Source organism: Gorilla gorilla, chromosome 18 (genome assembly GCF_029281585.2).
Source record: "Gorilla gorilla gorilla isolate KB3781 chromosome 18, NHGRI_mGorGor1-v2.1_pri, whole genome shotgun sequence".
Lineage (NCBI taxonomy): Eukaryota > Metazoa > Chordata > Mammalia > Primates > Hominidae > Gorilla > Gorilla gorilla.
In genome coordinates, this window is record NC_073242.2 from 120,768,651 (window position 1) to 120,788,761 (window position 20,111).

Consider the following 20,111-nt stretch of genomic DNA (forward strand, 5'->3'; position numbering starts at 1 on the left):
AATAGGAACCTGGAAAAGTGCTAAGGAAAGTTTAACCAAAATGCCCACTTTGGATACTAAAACAACTCAATTAAGCACCTAAAAATATCTAGCTTTGAGCAATGTTACTTTCTAAAATCCCTTCCAAGTAAACTCTTTTTCTGAAATTAATAAATACCCAACATAAAAGAACGCAACTAGTAACCATAAAGTGTTTAAAAGTCTGGGCTTCTCCCCACCAAGAACAGACGAGTTGTAATACCTGGACTGTGGGTCTCCAGTCCGACAAGAATTGGCTCTCTGCTTCACTGGTCTCGTAAGGTCACTCCCTAGAATTGGCTTTCTATAGGACCATTTAGTTGAGTCTATTTGAATCTTACTCAAGTCTACCACCTTATAAGTATCAAACCGAATTTAGTAGGATTCGAAATGGTAAGGACTGCATTAAATTATTTCTCTAATTCAGCAGTAAGGAAAGTGAGCAGAAGTCTCGGTGTACAACCACCCCCTGGGTTGACATCTTTCCTTCCATGAAGACACTGGGTACAAGCCTTGATGCAGCTGTTAATTGCCCTCCTGTTTCCTAGAAAGCTTATAGGGCAGCAGTAGGAAACGGGTTAGGTATGCCTTTCCTGGTAGGAGCCGAGCTTTGGGTCTTATCTCTGCCACTTGTTCGACATCTGATCAGTAAAAGGGGACCATGATGGGAGGCGAGGCAGTAGACAGCACTTTGTGACGGTTCCTAACCAGTCGCTGTTATCACTGAGCACATTGTCCTCGTAATCCAGAATTCATACTGCCATTTGAATATTTTTTGTATTTGCAAAGAAAATTTTAACCACTTAACTCAAGGCTAGAAATAAAAGCAATTAGTGATTGCAAGAGAAATCCACCAGCAGAAGGCAGGGGGAGACGACTTAAGCCTCTGATTATTTTTGGAAGCTTTATATGCTTTCTAGCCTTTCTCATTGAATGGATTAATGTATGTGACTGGCATAGACTAAGTGCTTTGCTTGTTAAACTGCCCGCGGGTCACAGCGAGCAAACTGGGGGAGCGCCCAGGGACAGTGGATGGAGTGAGTGGAGACCCGTGTCCTTTTAAGAGGCTCCATTTCTTCCTCGCATGTCAATATGTGCGTGTCATCAGTTGTTCGAGGAAGCTCGCGCATGACGCGACACTGGCCGTCTGGGCTCTCCAGGTTCGGCCTGCTGCTTTCACAGCCCAGATCTTCGGCGTCCCCGAGACGCAGCCCGGCGCCCGGCCCGGCCCGGCCCTCTGCACAGCCCCACTTCAGGCCACGCCGTTTCCTTGACCTTTCCCCGGCAGGGTCTGAAGCGACACCGTCCGTCTAGAGCAGAGTCACGCAGGCCCCTGCCCTGCCGGTGAGGTCGGCGCCGCGCTCCGGAGAGTCGATTCCTCCCGATTCAGACCCATATGGCTTCAGATGGAACCACCATTTGTGTTCCATAATGACCGGCTTGCAAGGTAGCAAAGGGAAACAAACGTCTCGTTTACAGCCTGTCCCCGCCACCTTGAAATAAAACCGGCAAAAATAAAAAGAGCATTCTGGGAAGTACTTCATCATTTCAACGCTCACGAATTCAAAACATAAACAAAGGGTTCCGAGTGCCCCGGCCAGGGGCGCGGGGCGCACGGCTGGCCCGGGGCAGGTAAGCGCAGGTGCGCGCCCGCCCCCACCCCCGGGTCCCCCCGGCTCCCTCCCCATCCGCTCCCCGCTCCCCTTCCCCTTTCCCTTCCCCGCCCGCTCCCAGCCGCCGCCGCCGCCGCCCCGCGCACGACCTGGAGCGGAGGCTGCGCAGGGCGCGGGCCGGGCGGACGGCCGCGTCTTTCTTCTCCTGGCGGTGATGTCATTGGGCGACGGCGGCCGAGGCCGGGGGGCGGCGGCGGGCGCCCGCAGGTTCCCGAGCCGCTCCTGAGAAGGCGCCTGACAGCGGGCCGGGGCGCACGGAGAAGCGGGCCGGGCTGGACCTGCTGGGCCGCGCCGAGCCAATCGCCGGCGCCGGCCGCTCGATGGGCGAGGAGGCGGCGGCGGCGGCGGGGGCGGGGGCGGGGGCGGGGGCGGTGGGTGCCGCGGGCCGGGCCGCAGCTCCGAGGTGAAGGCGCGCGCCCCTCCCCGCCTGCCTCCCGGGCCGCAGCGATGAATTCCGCCGAGCAGACCGTTACGTGGCTCATCACTCTGGGGGTGCTGGAGTCGCCCAAAAAAACCATCTCGGACCCGGAGGGCTTTCTGCAGGCGTCGCTAAAGGATGGGGTGGTCCTCTGCAGGTTGCTGGAGCGCCTGCTCCCCGGCACCATCGCGAAAGTAAGTCCCGGCCCGCGCCCCCGCCCGCGCCCCCCGGTCCGGCCCGCTGCGGCCCCGGATGCGCGCGGAGCACCTGAGGCCGGCCGCGCTCGGGAAACCCGTGCGCCATCCTTTGTGCGCGGAGCGGCGGCGCGGCCGGCGCCAGGACCGTGGCGGGAGCTCGGGGGGCGCCATTGTGTGCGGGGCAGGGGGAGGGGGCCGGGGAGGGGGGTCGGGGGGAGGGGCGGCGCGGGCGGCGGGGGCCCCCGGGAAGGAGAGTGCCCCGCAGCGAGGAGACGGGGCTTCTGCGCCGCCCGAACGCTAAGTTGCCCGTCCGCGTGGGGGGCCGGCCCGGCTCCGGGGCAGCAGCCGCATCGGAAACCGCGTTCCGACGCCGTGCAGTTCACTCCCCTGGCTTTGTGTGCACAGTTCTTGCCGGTGGCGTTGCGTGAGTTTCGCCTCCCGGGTTAATTGACCGGTTGCTCTGTATTTTTAAAGAGGCACGCATCTGTAGCCGAGGGCTGCGCTGTGAAATGATCTACTACTTTCCCCTCGAGAAAATTCCCCACCTATCCGAGCCGAGAGGACGGCAGACACAGGGTCTAAGTCCTGGCACTCTTCAAGGCTTGTTTAAAATTCTAGATTTCGTTCTCAGGTCCCTCCCTCGTTCTGAACAGAACCTTTAGTCCTGCAGGCACTGCTTCTCCCTTCCGGCTGGTGGTTCCCAGGCTGGAGCGTGTGAACCCTGACCCGAATCTCTGGAAGTGATTAAAGTTTGTTTTCATCGCGCACAAGCCGGCCAGCAGGGCCGAGGAGGCAGGAGAGCTTCTAAAAACGATGTCTCCCTGTAGCTCAAAATACTAAAATCTTATTCCCAGGGTGTTTCTTCGGGGGGTGGGGTGGGGGTGGCCAATATATAGCGTTAAGATCGACAGTTATTTAAAAGGTGTTAAATATAGAAATTGAAGTGTACCATAATTAGGAAGAAGGATTTCAGTTTTTAAGTGGGGTGTATTGGCCCCCATACAGGATGACAACAACTTGTAAATAAAATGCCACGTAAGTGACTTGAAAATGTAAAACGTTTAATTTTTTTCATACACATGTACATGTTCTCTTGCTACATTTTAAATGAGGTCAGAAAACATTTTATTTAATATGAATTTGGCTTGCATTCCACTTTTAGGTATTTTTCTTACTTGGAACATCTTTATGAAAACAGAATCTGCATATTAGAGTGAATGGCTGCCTGCCTGTCCATGAAATAAAAATGTTCCTTAAAAATGAACCTGATGTCACAGTGAAATTATGATTTAAGACAGGAGGACTAAGGAGCAGGAGCTGACTTTCAAGGCATTCAAAATACTTTGCTGTTTGGATACTGGTACCTCTGGTAATAAAAGACAGATGTTGAAAAGTGTTGAAATGCATGCAAAGCTCACCAAAATAGGCTTAAATAAAATTCTGTTCCATCTCTAAGAGCAAAGCTTTAAGAAGTGTCATATGCTGTATTGATAAAAACATGTCGCCATCAAAGAATATGTTGTTTGGCATATTAACTGTATTAATATTGATTGGCCGACTTCAATAATCATTTTCTTTTAAATTATAGAAAGATTTTCCTAGAAAACCGTAGCATTCATTTCATCTCTAAAACAACAAAGAGAAGAACGAATAAAATGTTGAGCTTGCAGAAGCCAAGTTGAAACAACTCAACATATTCTAAAACTACAGTCATCTGGAAATTTCTTAGGTCAGAGCTGTTTTTGATTCCCCCTGAGCTCCAGTTGGTTTGTGTTAAACTGACTCTGCCACAATGAAAGTTTAATGTCAAGGCGGCATATTGTAGACACAGTTACTGGTTCTCTGGAGTTCAAAGGTAGGTTTTTGGAGTAAAATATTAGCCATTTTCTGCCTCTGAGATCCCTGTGTTTCAGAAGTTTTGTGAGCTTTTTCCATTTGCTAGGCAGAGTTATCTGGGTTTCTTTCTTTCTTTCTTTTCTTTTTCTCTTTCTTTCTTTCTCTCTCTCTCTCTGTCTCTGTCTCTCTCTCTCTCTTTCTTTCTCCTTCCTTCCTTCCTTCCTTTGAGATGGGTTCTTGCTATGTTGGCCAGGCTGGTCTTGAACTCCTGGCCTCAAGGGATTGTCCCATCTCGGCCTCCCAAAGTGCTGGGATTACAGGCGTGAGCCACCACGCCCAGCCAGTTTTCTGGGTTTTTGGTGTTTTCATGCTTACCAGATAATCTATGCCACAAAGCACACATGCTGAATAACTTTTACTTAAATGTGGGAATGTGAGTCTGAGGATGTTTTTTCCTTAAAAAGAAGCATTTGGAAACTTAACTGAATGTTCATGTGGACATGACAGGGGCTTCACTTGACCTCTGCTGCAGGAGTGCCCTGACAGCCAGTGAGCGGAGGGCAAGTGGCCTGCAGCCTTCGCCTCTGCAGGCTCACAACCTGGCATGGGCCATGAGGCTGGGGATGAGGGCAGAACTAAGAAACATGGCTGGGTGCCTCGGGCTTCCCATATGTCTTTTATTAAGAAACCATGCCCTAGTGTGTTTCTTCCATTACGCTCATTTGTTCTGTTTCAGAGTTAGGAAGAGGGTGGAGGGAGCAGAGAGGACGTTCACGGCGTGTCAGATTCTTCTGCTCATTTAAAGGAAACTTTCCACCCAGGTTCCCGCTTTGCTTTTAAGGTGGAAGGTTAGACAGTGGGAAGATGGATTTATAAACTTTACATGAACAGTTCAGAAAAGAGACACTTTTCATTATACTGGACAGATGTTTTCTGCTGTAGGGGAGAGGAAAATGGGATTAAAAAGTTTTCCCCTTCTCTGTATCTGGAGATCCTGCACTTTGGTTTTCTCCAGGAGGGGTCAGGATGTTTGGCTGGGCTGCCCACGTCTTCGGCTTCCCACACTCCTCCCGTGAGCAGACGCTCTCTGAGGTCATGACGTCTAGGGAGCCCTGGAAGCCCTTTTCTCACAAATTCACTTTAAACATCCCTAGGGTATTTAGTCAAAGGAGGTGAAATCAAGATACATGAATTGTAGAGGATGGAAAATTTCTATAAGACTAATACAGCACATTAAAATCATGGAAATCATGAAATGCTCTTTTAATTTCACTTGTGAATGCAACAAATGAAGTCTCTTAACTCACTATAAAAAACTCGAGGAACTTGGTTCTTTCTCTGTGTGTCCCAGGGGAACAGAACACAGAGAACCTTCCTGTGTAATTCATGTGATGTGCTCCGGAGAGACCCTGGCTAGGTGTTTGTGGAACGTAATCGAAAATCAGACGCTGCCTCTGGTCTTAGTGCTGGATGTGGAGGCATTTGTCTCTCAGCTCTGGAGGCCCAAAGTCTGGGATCAAGGTACCTGCAGGGCCTCGTGCCCTCAGAAGGCTCTAAGGAGGGGTCTGTCCCAGGCCACTCTCAGGCTTCTGGTAGTTCCTGGCTTGTGGCAACACAAGTCCAATCTTCACATGACGTCCGTGCTGTGGTTTCTTCTCTGTGTGCAAATTCCTCCTTTTTAGCAGGACATCAGTGGAACTGCATTAGGGGCACCCTACCCCAGTATGGCCTCATCTTAACCGATTACATCTGCATTGACTTCCTTTCTGAATAAGGCCCCATCCTGAGATACTGGGGGTTAGGACTTCAAAATACGAACGCTGGAGGAGCACAGCTCAGCTCATGACAGGTTGTTTCTACATTTGAACCAGATCAGTTTATTAGCTACTGATGTGATTGCACAATGCCAGGTGCTAGGGGAGATTACAAAACCTAAATAATAGTGTCTTGGGGGTTCTAGTACAGAAAATGTAACTCGAAAGACAAGAGCAGCATGAGGCAGAAGGAAGTCAAGAGTTGTAATGTCAGATACGGATGAGAAGGAGCAAAAGAATCAAGGAGCTAAAAAGGCCAGCATTTGAGCAGGTCAGACCCAAGACTTTGCTGACGTGTGGGTAAGAATATGGTTTGCATTTCCCAAACTGTAACCTGGCAGCCCTAGGTGATTTTCCACAGGCTTGCAGAAAATCAGCAAATCTGATGTTGCATAGGAAAAAGGAAATACTTTTTTCTAGGTAAACTGGAGACTCACTTTCTGCTCAGTCTCAGGATTCTGGGGTTGGTTAGGGGCTGGGGTGGGGAGAAGCAGAAGTGCTCACCTGCTAGAAATGTGCCTTTTCTTAGGTCCTTTGGCCCTAAAAAGAACATGGTGAGTGATCACATGTGGTGGTAGGGTAAGGTTCTCACTCAGGCCCGTGACCTGTAGCCGTCATAAAGACTTGTTGATTGGCTAAGTCACTTATAGAGAAAAGTTATAATATGGTATCTCCAGACTGTGTTTTTAGGGAGACTTCTTTAAACCCTGCAAACTGAATGATTGGTTATATCAAGTTGCTTCTAACTAAACTACTCTGAATATGGTTTCAGAATAGTGAATTTTGCAATAATAAACATTTCCTTTTGAAGCATGTGACTTTATAGTCCTGTCTCAACCCTGAACCAGTGTGATTCTTGTTTGGGTTTCAGGCCTAGGGAAGAAGGTAGCTGGAACTGCATTTGCTGGCTCACTAAAAAGAAAGCAAACAAACTGAAATTCAATTTAAATCAGGAGCGCCTGAAGAGATTTCCTGAGAACCAGACTAGAAACTAGTGTTTATGTTGGCATCAGACAGACACAGGAGTGCACACACACAAGCATACACACATGCATACATGCACACTTGCACATGCATGTGCACACATGAACTTATGCACACACGCATGCATGCCTGCACAAACATGCACATACGTAAACACATGCATGTAAATACACATGTACACACGCACACACAGACACATGCGTGTACATAGACATGCACACACGCACACACAGACACGTCTGACTGGGGTTGAGGGAGTCGGGGAAGGAGTGCTGGCACATGTGGCATTCCATTTTCTCAGGGGCAGCTGCTCTGTGAACTCTCCAAGCCCAGTCCAAAGGATGCCATCTCAGGACCCGGCCCTCATTCTATTAATAGAAGTCACTCCAGAATCTGCCTGCTCGCCTCCTTTCTTTAAGCACTGCCTGCCTTTCTGTACATCTCCTTAAAAGAGAATAAGATGTCTGCCCAGCATGGCAGGCAGCATGCTCCTCTCGTTTGCAGGCGCTGTCCCTCGCAATACCCACACTGCAGATGAGGACCCTGAGGTCTGGCAGTTAACTTTGCCCCAGGTCATCTGGCTGCACTCGGAGGCAGAAGATTCCAGCTCAAGACTGTGAGCTTTCCCATGGAAAACAAGACTGATTCTGCCGCCTATACTGAACTTAGGGGAAGATTGGCAACCACTGCCTTCAGAAATTTACAAACCAGATCAGGAAACGAGACGGAGGCAGCAGTGTAACTGAGCACCCAGGCAGGACAAAAGTGAGGACTGGAGGGGGTGGCTCAGGTCACCGGCCACAGGGGCAGAGTGGGAGCCCTCAGGAGTGCCTGGAGCCACTGCAGGTGTCTCACTTCTCGGGACATCTGGAAGCAGCTCTGCCCTTCAGTGGAGAGACCCCAAAGGCACCCAGGGTAGGGCCCCTTGCCCTGGGGGAACCTGCAGAAGCTCCTGCAGAAGTCTGTCTGGGCCTTTCTCCCCGGCCGCAGTGCGTTCAGTGTTCCTGTGCCATCCAATAACTCACTGTAGTTCCTGGGCTTCCCTACTCTGTAGGGCTTACCAGATTTCCACTTAGTCCAAGATTTCAAACTGTGTGCATCTACACCACACACACTTTTAAAATTCAAGTACTATGTACACACGAACATCTCTCTCCCTTTAGAGGCCACTGATCACTCTGAAATGTAAAAAGTGGAGGCGATGGGGGCTGTGAGGTGAGTGGGGGCAGAGCTGTTTGTTCTTGGGTAGGGTGGATTTTAGCCGTTTGGATTGGAGTGTTGTGTGGGCTTGACGCCCACGCGTCTCTCACTGCACGAGGGAGGTGGCAGAGGCACATCAGCCCTTTGGGCACGCAACTCTACCACGTGCATCGCTGGGAGCTGGGAGGACTGGCATCCCTCGAACCCGCGGGCCCCTGCCTGGAGACACTGGGAGACCCGGTCCTCTGTGTGCTTCAGAATCAGGCACACCTGGCTTTGTTCCCGCAGCCATTTGCTCTGTGACTTCCGGCACCTGTCTAACCTCTCGGAGTCCTAGTTTCTTCCTCCTAAAAATGAGATGAATGATATCCACTGGTGGGGGCAGTGAGGTCATTACCAGGGTAAATGAGTAGATGTGCTGGGCACAAAGTCATTCCTCAGTACGCAGTAGTTAATGTTTTGTTGACTGACACTGAAAACCTTCCCCATCGTGTCGAGAAGACTGTAAGCCAAGATTTGAACCTCAGAGCCATCCAAATCCAGGAACACTGGTTAATTCTCACAACAGGGCAGACTCTTGCAACTTTCGGGGGCTGGCAGCCTCTGCATCCCACTCTGGACAGACCACCATTGTCTGGGTTGGTGGGCCTGCTGAATGTGGCTTCCAGGGCCCTCTGGTCAGCGCCAGATCTGGGCGCAGCTGCTGAGTGCACACAGCTGCTGGTTGGGGAGCGGGAGGGCTGAGCGGGTGGATTCAGGTTTCGCTTATATAAAGTTTCATGCATCAGCAGGGCCAGGAGTCAGAGATGGGAAGTGAGGGCCAGCCTGCCCCACCTGGTGTCTGCAGAGAGAGGGCTTACGGGCCGCCCCTGGGCCCACTGCTTCCCGGGTACAGCTTCTGACTTCTCCCTCCTTTATCAGTTCTGTCAAGTTAGGGTAGGATAATTAATCTCTTGATGTTTTTATATTTCTAAGTTTAGCTTTGAACTTTTAAGGTTTGATGCACCAGGCTGGTAGTTCTCAACCCTGTTTTTGCAGGGTGGTGTCATGTCTGCTGGGGTCTCAAGGCAAGGGGGTGAGGGGAACTGAAATGGAATGTGTGCACAGTGTATTTCAAACACATGTATGTGAATTCATTTAATCATCCCTTTTACCAGGTTCCTATCGTGTGCGTGCTAGTGACCCACATCACACGCATGGAAGCACACGCATGGATGCCAGCCATACCACCTCTTCAGGCAGGTCAGAAGAGAAATGCTAGGATCTTGGGTATAAAGTATTTGTGAGTTCTCAGGATGAAGGAATGTAGAGTCATCCAGCCCAGATGCCTCCTTTTGCAGATGGCTTCACTGAGGGCACCTGCATGTGGTTGTGTAAGCTGTGTACTGCCCGGTCTTGGGAGAACCGTTCACACTGCAGTCTAAGCGAATGGCTCCAAGGCTTGGGCTGGGAGGCGGCCCTGGGATACTGTGTATAGAGGTCAGCCTCCCAGGACACAAAGCAGAGTGGAGAAGGGTTGGGGTAGACGATAGAAGTGGCCCCAATTCTCCAACCCTCCCATGCCCCTGGCAAAGTGACCTTGTAGCACCTCCATCAAGAGGTAGGAGTCTGCTTCCTCACTTCTCGAATCTGAGCTGTGACTTGTTTTGGCCAATGGACTGTGGCAGAAGTGGCCAGTGTTAGTTCCTAGCCCAGGCCTTGGAAAGGCTTGCACTTTTCTGCACTCTCTCAGGCCCTGTGTCTACCTCCGAGGAGACCCCAGGGCTTGGGTGCTGGTGGGGTGTGATCACATGGAGGAGAACTTAGTTGTCCCTGCCTAGGCCATCCTGGACCTATCCACAGCCAGCCAACCTCAAACATTGAAGAGAGCCCAGCCAGGGTCAGCAAGCTGCCTGCCCTGCCCAGAGCAGGCACAGCTGCATCAGCAGGCCCGGACCAGGCTGACTCAAGCCAGCCACTGAGGTTTACCATGGCCATAGATAACAAATCACATACACACACACATGCCCGTGCCATTCTTAACTAGGGGACATGCCGATATATGTAAATACATTCCATCCCAATCACAAGAGTGCTTGTACCTTTGTTTAAAGTACCCTCTATATCCTTTATTTCCTTGATAATTTCCTCTCTAGTATTTTCTCTATTCTCATTTTTTAGAAATCTTATTAAGACTAATCAGAGATAATATCTATTGAGTGCATACTGTATGCCAGGCACTGTTCTAAGGACTTTGCCCATAATAATGGATTTAACCCTCCTCACCACCCTATACGGGAGGTGGTGACAGGATCGCCCCCCTTTTCAGATTAGGAAACGGAGCTCCAGAGCGGCTGGTAACTGGCCGTCGTTGGCTGGTGGGCTGCGCCCCCCCCGGCCCCGCCCCCTGCCCCTGCGGCTGCCAGGCCTGCTGGGTTGAGTCTCTCATTTGCTGACCTTTCCACTTGTATGTTTCTTCTCCTTTTGAAAGACATTTGCTTGACTTTATCTCCCAACTTTTCTACTAACATTTTTTATTTTGACCTACTTTGGCTATTTTTTTTTTAATTTCTAAAAGTTCTTTTTTCTCGTTATCTGGTTTCTCTCTGTTTCTTCCCTTTCAGTCAGTCCCTTCCTGTTTCTGGGACGATTCCTCTCTTCCTGTGAACATTCATTACAGTTTCCTTGAAGGGTGCTTCCTTCCCTGCATTCACTGTCTCTGTTTCCTCTGAGTCCTCTTGTGCAATTTTTTTTTCCATGTTGGAGATTTACTCAAACATCATGTGATCTTTCAAGTGTGAGGCCCTCAAAATGACCAGGAAGTCCTGTGTGACTGCTGGGGCCCAGGGACATGCAGGTCTCGCCATGGGGCAGCCTGGCGATGCCCAGAAGTCTGGACCTGTTGGTCTCTTCTCCAGCAGCCGTGAGTCTCTCCAGAGACTCCTCCATCTGCTGCCTATCAGAGCAGTGTCCATCCTCACCTTGGCTCCTGTCCATGCTGGCCCTCTCCATGTTCTGGCCTCTTTGGTTCACTTTTCCCCAGAGAATAAGCCTCGGACCCCTGCAAGGATGGCAAGAGGGGTGGCCAGCTGTGATGGGGCTGGGGCCCCTAGGCCTGCATCTGACTCTCAGACAGGTGGCTTGTCTACCACCTGGGAGGGTGCACTTGCCGCTGGCTACTGGGATGGGACCTTCCTAGTCTCTGCTGAAGCCCCACTCATCCTCCGTCTGCTCCCTGCCTTCATAATGGTGGCCTGGGGATAGGTGTCTTCTAGTTTTGTTTTGTTTTGTTTTGTTTTTTAGACAGAATCTCACTCTGCCACCCAAGCTGGAGTCCAATGGCACGACCTCGGCTCACTCGAACGGCCGCCTCCTGGGTTCAAGTGATTCTCTTGCCCCCGCCTCTCGAGTAGCTGAGGCTACAGGTGTGCGCCACCATGCCCGGCTAATTTTTGTATTTTTAGTAGAGACAGGGTTTCACCATGTTGGCCAGGCTGGTCTCAAACTCCTAACCTCACGTGATCTGCTTGCCTCGGCCTCCCAAAGTGCTGGGATTACAGGTGTGAGCCAGTGCGCCTGACCAGGTGTCTTCTAGTTTTATTGAAGATCATGCTTGTGTTTCTTGTTCTCCTGGCTGTTTTGGAGGGATTTTTTTTCAAGAGAAGTGAGGCTGAAATAATTTTACTGTACTGCTTTGGACCTGGAATGTTTCCATTATGAGAAAAAGAGAGAGAGTGAGAATATATGAATGAATATCCATGTCCTACGCCCTGGGTTTCATATCTCTTCTTCTGAGTACTTTAAAATTACTAGAGAAAACAAAACTGAAAGCTGGTTATTTGAAATGTTCTTTTTTTTCTTGTTGCTTGGTATTTTGTGCATAAGTTTATTATTACACTTGGAGCAGCTTTTTTTTTTTTAAGGGGCTGGTGATCATCCTATCTTTTCTCTATAGAAGCTATATATAATTCAGAATCCCAAAAAGTGTATATAAAAGAAATGTAAGCCTCGTCCAGTTTATATTAAATTGCTTTTGTCTAAAATGGGCATCCACAGCTCCAAGTGTGTTTGGATTTGCATGTTCTCTCGCCATGAAGCCTTGTTCTGACAGTGTGATCTGTTAGCAACGCCTTTAAAGTGGCCTGGTTTTGATTATTTGTAAATATTATGGCCAGTGATGTCTTTTCTCCCTCAATTCTGAGTGTCTCACTACTAATTTCCTATGCCAGAATACTTTTTCACCAATGTCCTGTCCTTAAAGTAGCTTAAGTTCATAAGGGACTTTTCAGTACCCATTTGTAGTTAGCAGATTTTTCAGATGTCTTTTGTTAGGAATACAGATTTTCTGAAAAAGCCTTTTGCTTTCTGAACACATGCCAAAAGATTGTGGCTTTGTCATTCACTTTAAGGAAGAATGCTACAGTGATTTTGATAGGAAATTGGGAGATTCAGAGGATATTCCTGGTCCTGATTGTGTCTGTTTGGCTCCTCAGGAAGAGGGAGAGCCTCACCTGCCCATGTGGAATCGGTCCAGGCCTCTGTTTACCTTGAGCAATGTCATTGAGGCTTCCTCTGTGGTGCTTAGGAAAGTGCCTTAAGACCTGGGTTTGTCTCACTGATCTCATAAAGCACTGGTGCTGGTGACAGATGTCTTCTGGTGGAAACACATTTTCTGGTTATAGTCGTCCCTATTTGTTAAGGATTTTTGTTTCTTTTGAAAATAGGCTTTGAGGCTGGGCGCGGTGGCTCACGCCTATAATCCTAGCACTTTGGGAGGCTGAGGTAGGCGGATCACCTGAGGTCAGGAGCTCAAGACCAGCCTGGCCAACATGGTAAAACCCTGTCTCTTCTAAAATACAAAAATTAGCTGGGCATGATGGCGGGTGCCTGTAATCTCAGCTACTTGGGAGGCTGAGACAGGAGAATCACCTGAATCCGGGAGACAGTGGTTGCAGTGAGCCGAGATCGTGCCACTGCAGTCCAGCCTGGGCAGCTGAGCGAGACTCCGTCTCAAAAAAAAAAAAAAAGCCTTTAACAAAATAGAATATGGCCAAATTCTTGTGACTTGTGACAAAGGTTAAACTTCCAGCAAGTGCCCTAGAAGCCATAATTTTCCATGATAAGAGACTAGAGTGGAATGTCTTTCAGACTTTATCAATTGATGACAAATGGAGAAAAATAAAAGTTCATTTATGGCACTTGTGACAAGCTCATTTCCCTAGATTGAATCTGAGTAATTGCAATGTCAGCTCTCTAGGGTTGGCTCTTCAAACAAATAATCTGGAGTCATAAGCACACTATTTATGAATTGCTCAAATGAAATTCTGGGAGTGAGACACCACTCACCCTGCACATAGTCAAATCTTTTGTTGCCTGTAATGGAGCTTCCACCTTAAGAAACTAGAAAAATAAGGGCAAATTAAACTCAAATTAAGTAGTAGGAGAAAGAGAATAATAAAGAACAGAATGGAGATTAGAAAATTACTAGCGAGAACAAACAAAACTGAAAGGTGGTTATTTGAGAAGAATCAATAACATTGATAAACCTGTTTGTGGACTGATTAGGAAAAACAGGGAAAAGACAGAAATTACCAATGTAAGGAATCACCACAGATCTTACAGATATCGAAAGATAATAAGTGGATATGAAAACAATGTTTTGCCAACAATTTCTACAACTTAGATGAAATGGATAACTTTCTTGGAAGACACGAAGCTCACTAAAGAAGAAATTGATAACTTTAATAACCCTACATCTATTACAGAAATAAATTTGTAGATAAGATTCTTCTCATAAAGAAAATTCCAGGCCCGATAGTTTCACTGGTAAATTCTACCAAGCTTTTAAGAAAAAAAAAGTGTAGTTTTACACAAGCTCTTCTAGGAAATAAAAATTGGGCCAGGTGCAGTGGCTCACATCTGTAATCCCAACATTTTAGGAGGGAGGATTGCTTGAGGCCAGGAGTTTGAGACCAGCCTGAGCAACATAGTGAGACCCTCCCCCCATCACTACAAAAAATTTTAAAAATTAGCTGGATGTGCCTGTGGTCCCAGCTACTTAGGAGGCTGAGGTGGGAGGATCACCTGAGCCTGGGAGGTTGAGGCTGCAGCGAGCCGTGATCACACCACTACACTTCAGCCTGGGTGCCAGAGTGAGACTCTGTTTCAGAAAAAAAAAAAAAAAAAAAGAAGGAAGGAAGGAAGAAAGATTAATAGTGAGGTTGTACTTCCCAACCCATTCTAAGTGGTAATAAGCATTATCCTGGTAACAAAACCTGACAAAAATATTATAAGAAAAGACTATAGGCCAATAACCCCTATGAACATAGATGTAAACCTTCAAAAAAATTTAGCAAATCAATTTCAGCATTACATGTAAAAGAAAATATCATAACCAAGAAGCATTTATCCCAGGAAATAAAAATCAATCAATACAATTCATGATATTAACAAACTAAAAGAGAAAAATCCAGAGGATTATCTCAATGGATGGCAGAAAAAGCATTCAATGCAATCCAATCCAATGTAAACTCTTGATAAACACTCCCAGTGATCTAGGAATAGAAGGAAACTTCCTCAACATGCTAAGGGGCATCCATGAAAACCTACAGCCTATGTGAGACTCAATGGTGAAAGACTAAAAGCTTTCCCCCTAAGATCAGGAACAAGACAGGGGTGTTCACTCTTACCACTTCTGTTCAACCTTACACTGGAGGTCTCACCCAGTACAATCAGGCAAGAAAAAGAAACCAAAGCCATCCAGATTGAAAAGGAAGAAGTAAAGCTGTCTTTATGTGTAGACTATATGATTGTTTAGGAAATTGTATAGGATCTACAAAATAGCTACTAGAACTAGTAAGTCAACTGGATGTGGTGGCTCACACCTGTAATCTCAGCTACTCAGGAGGCTGAGGCAGGAGAATCGCCTGAACTTGGGAGTTGGAGGTTGCAGTGAGCCAAGATTGTGCCACTGCACTCCAGCCTGGGTGACAGAGCGAGACCCTGTCTCAAACAAACAAACAAACAAACAAAAAACCAGTAAGTCAGTTTAGCAGGGTTGAAGGGTTAATATACAAAATCAGTTGTATTTCTATATATTAGCAACAAATGATCAGAAATTGCAATTTAAAATACCATTTACAATAGCAAAGAAATGAAAGAAAAGACAAATGCTTAGGAATAAATCTGACAAAAGACAAGAAAAACATGTACACTCTCAGCAACATATATTGCTGAGTGAAATTAAAGATCTAAATAAATGGGGCTATACATAACATTCTGGGTCAGAAGTCTTGCTTTTAAGCTGTTCTATTCATATTGATCTATAGATTCAACAGAATCACAACCAAAATCCCAGAATTTTTTCAGTAGAAATTGATTCTACTGAATCATTGATTCTAAATGATTCTAAAGTGTCTGTGGAAAGGCAAAGGGCCTAGAAACAACTTTGAAATGGAAGAAGAGAGTTGGAGGACTTGGTTTCCAGGGTTTTCATAAAACAACGGTAATGGAGTCAGCACAACGTTGCAATAAAGATAGAGAAATAGATCAACAGAGCAGAATAGAGGTAGAATTAGATCCTTAAAGACATAGACAACTGATTTTCAACAAAGGTGCCAAGACACTTGGCTGTCCAAAGGACACTCTTTTCAATAAATGATACTGGAACAAGTAGATACCCATATTTTTAAAGGTGAACTTTGATCTATACCTCTTAGTATACAAAAATTAACTAAAAATGAATCATAGATCTAAATGTAAAGCCTAAAAGTAAAAAACTCCTAGAAGAAAATATAAGAGAAAACTTTTGTGGCTTTGGACTAGGCAAATATTTTTTATATATGACACCAAAAACATGATCCATAGAAGAAAGAATTCCACAAAAGAAAGAGTGGACAAATTGGACTTAATCAAAATAAAAAGAACTTCTATTATTTGAAAGACACTGTTAAGAGAATGAAAAGACAGTCTATATATTGGAAGAAAATATTTGCAAATCACATGTCTGTTTAAGGATTTGTAGCTAGAATTTGTAAAGAACTCTCAAAACTTAATAAAGAGCCTAATTTAAAAAATGGGCAAATGGTTTGAATAGACATTTCACCACAAAATATGTACGGATGGCAAATAAGCACTCAAAAAGAAGCTCAACATTATCAGTCATTAGGGAAGTGGAAATGAAACCTGCAAGGAGATAGATATCACTACACACCTATCATCATGGCTGAAATCAACTCTGTCTCAAAAAAAAAAAAAAAAAAAAAAAATTAGCCGAGTGTGGTGGCTCGTGCCTGTAATCCCAGCTACTTGGGAGGCTGAGGTGGGAGGATCACTTGAACCCAGGAGGTGGAGGTTGCAGTGAGCCGAGATCACACCACTGCCCTCCAGCCTGGATGACAGAGCGAGATTGCATCTCAAAAACAAAAACCAAAAAACACAGCTGGGCGAACGGCTGCTCATCAAGGAAGCAGTTCATGTTGTGGAGTTCAGCTGAGCCGTAGCCTCTTTCTAACTCGAAGGGTTGGTGGGTTTTGCCATCCTTAAATTGGGGATGCCCTTGTTTTCTGAAGGTCTGAAGCAGCCTGCACCGCTCGCACCGTCCTTTCGGCAAAACCAAAGACACACTGCTCAATTTCAGTCCAGCGTATGCTTTGCAATTCAGTGGCCAATTGAGGGTCCATTTGTAAAAACTGAATATGGAGAAAATGATGACAATTTTGACAACACCCCACCCCAAAGTCTGGCCATAGGAGAAAACACTGCATCATGTAGAGAAAGAGCTGGGTCTGGAGAACCAGCTCCAGCTGGCACAGAAGCTCCTTTTCTAGACGGTTCATTCCCTGTGGCTTTGCTGAAGCCTTTGGTGACCGTGGCTGCTTTCATGAATGGCGCTGGAATCACCTGACAAGGATTTCCAAGCAGCCATCATGAAAAGGGCTCAAAAAGCAATGACAGGTTCTCTGGAAACAAATGAAACAATGGAACATCTCGGCAAAGAAATAAAATTTATGAAAAGGAAATTAAAAGTATAGAACTGAATAGAATAATGGAAATAAAACTCACTGGATGGGCTCAAAGGTACAGTAGAGATGGCAGAAGATTGATTAGTGAACTTGATCGAGGACTCATCAAGGGAGGGGCTCAGTGTAGACAAGAGAGAAAACAGACCTCAGAAAGCAAAGGGCTGCCCAGGGCGGCACACACTGCAGGACAGCAGACAGTGTGGGAACAACAGCAGGATTTTTCCCTTCCCTCGCCAGCTCCTTGTCTCTCCCTCTGTGTCTCTCTGTGACTCTGTTTCTCCCCTTTTTGTCTCTCAGTATCTGTGACATCCTCTACCTCTCTGTCTCTCCCTCTCTGTGTCTACGTCTCTGTCTCTCTCATCTCTGAACTGTCAGAATCACAGGAGGCCTCCAGAGCGTGTTTTGTCCCCCTTGGTTGAAGAATGAAAGCCACCCTGTGAAACCTGTGGCTCTTGTGGGTGCCTGCGTGGAGCACTGGCGGGTGCCTGCGTGGAGCACTGGTGGGTGCCTGTGTGGAGCACTGGCGGCAGACAGGGGCCTGATGTGGGCTGCAGGAGCAGGCCAGCTGCTTAGGGGGAAACCCAGTTTGGGGCCTGCGATTTTCCTTAGCGATAGGGAGCCAGGAGCTGTAACCAGAGATTGCTCTGGACAGCACTGGCTGAACTGATGCCCATGCACAGAGGAAACTGAGCCATGGGCCTGCAGGTGGGCAGTCCTGGGAGAGCACTGGGAAGCCCATGGGCAGCGGGCCGCAGGCAGAGCCAGTGGCAACAGGATGCAGCCATCAATCTCAACAGGGAGGGGTGAAACTTTTAAGGTAAAACTAAGACAATCTTTCATTTATCTCTCATTTTGTCTACAGCGATCATATTTCCAGGTCTTTTTCAGGAGAGTCCCTGTCTTAAACATCCAATTCTCACATTAGACCAATTACATTACTTTTTGGTATATTACTTTTTGCCATGTCAGCATCACTGAACTTCACTTTTGGTAGCCATAATCAAGTGACTTATTAGAGTGTCACAGGCACAGGTCCTTCGTTCATTGATTCACAAATAATATACCAAGTGCCTGTCTGTATATGCCGTCTGTTAAGATACAACCGTCATCCAAACAGACCAAATACGCTGCAGCTGGAGCGTGTATTGTATAGTGCAGGGAGAGATTCTGTAAACATCACACAGAAATCAATGAGACATTTCATTTACCAGTGATATGTGTCATGGAGGAAAACAGCAGGTGGTGGGTGGGAAGTGCCAGCACCTAGGGCGGTGGTGCAGGTTTACATCAGGTCATCGGGGAGGTGTTACTGAGAAGTGACGTGAACAGAGACTTGATGAATGGGAGCGAAGAAAGGAGTGATGTGAAGATCTGGGAGGATGGTGTTGCAGGCAGAGGGAACAGCTAGTGCGAGGTCCTGGGGTAGAAGCCTGCCTGGCGAGTTCCAGAACAGCAGAGGCCAGTGACAGTGGGGAGGGTGGTAGCTGGCTGATGAGGTCAAGGAGGGAACAAGGGAGCGATTGTGTAGTACCTGCTTGGCCATTCGAAGGACTTGGCCTTTTATTATTAACCTTTTTTTTGTTTGTTCATTTGTTTGCTTTTTTTAGAGGCAGAGTCTTGTTCTGTTGCCCAGGAGGGAGTGCAGTGGCAGATCACAGCTCAATGTAGCCTTGAACTCCTGGGCTCCAGTGAACCTCCAGAGTAGCTAGGACTACAGCATACGTCACCATGCCCAGCTAATTTTTAATGTTTTTGTAGAGACAGGGTCTTGCTATGTTGCCCCGGCTGATCTTGAACTCCTGGTTTCAAGTGATTCTCCTGCTTTGGCCTACCAAAATGTTGGGATTACATATAAGGTCTAGGCATGAACTACCACACCCAGCCTGGACCTTATTTTTTAGAGCAGTTTTAGGTTTCCAGAAGAACTGAGCAAAAAGTACTGAGTTCCTATACACTCCCTTCTTTCAGCCCACCCACTTTCCCCCATTATTAACACCCTACATTAGTATGATGCACCTGTTACACTTGATAAGCTGATACTGATACTTTATTATTAACTAAAGTTCACAGTTTCCGTTAGGGTTCACTGTGTGTTGTATGTTCTGTGGGTTTTGACAAGTGTATAATGACATGTAGCCACTGTATAATATCATGCAGAGTAGTTTCACTGCCCTGAAGTCCTCTTTACTCCGCCTAGTCATCCCTCCCTCACCTCAACCCCTGGCAACTGTTGATCTTTTTACCGTCCCCATGGTTTTTTTTTTAAATTACATTTACTGGTTTATTATAAGAATATTGCAAAGGCTACAGATGAAGAGACATGTAGTGCGAGCTATGGGGGAAGTGTCGCACAGCTTCCATGCCCTCCCTGGGTGTGCCCCCTCCAGGAACCTCTATGTATTCAGCTTCCTGGAAGCTCCAAAAGTTTTATCTTTTCCAGAATGTCATATAGTTAGAACAACACATTCTGTAGCCTTTCTGATCGGCTTCTTTCACTTAGCAATATGCATTTAAGGTTCCTCCATATTTTTTTTTATGGATTGATAGCCCATTTCTTTCTATCACTGAGTAATCCCATTGTGTGATGTACCACCGTTTTTTCTCCATTCACCTATTGAAGTACATCCTGGTTGCTTCCAAGTGTTGGTAATTGTGAAGAAAGTTGCTATAAACAAATGCATGCAGGTTTTTGTGTGGACATGCGTTTTCAGCCCCACGTGGGTAAATATAATACCAAGGAGCACGATTGGTGGATCATAAGGTAAACCTACATTTAGCTTTGTAGGAGACTGCCCAACTGCCTTCTAGTGGCTGCACCATTTTGCATTCCCACCAGCAATGAATGCGAGTTCCACTGCTCCACATTCTTCCCAGCATTTGGTGTTGACGGTTTTGTGGATTTTGGCCATTCTAATAGGTATGCAGTGGCATCTCCTTGTTTTAATTTACATTTCCTTTATAATATATGA

At 46.9% G+C, this 20,111-nt stretch overlaps 1 protein-coding gene across 33 annotated transcripts in view; it reads left to right on the top strand.

The window, feature by feature from the left end:
* The first annotated feature begins 2,280 nt into the window (after nucleotides 1–2,280).
* The window catches only part of LOC115931432 (decreased expression in renal and prostate cancer protein), a 407,507-nt gene continuing 389,676 nt past the window's right edge, over nucleotides 2,281–20,111 (top strand). For 32 of the 33 annotated variants that reach the window (XR_010131396.1, XR_010131402.1, XR_010131403.1 and 29 more), the window contains exon 1: nucleotides 2,452–4,161. The gene's annotated coding sequence lies outside the window, so the exon portion shown is untranslated. Of the gene's footprint in view, nucleotides 2,304–2,451; nucleotides 4,162–20,111 lie in introns of those variants that run through there. The other variant, XR_010131404.1, reaches the window with a different exon arrangement.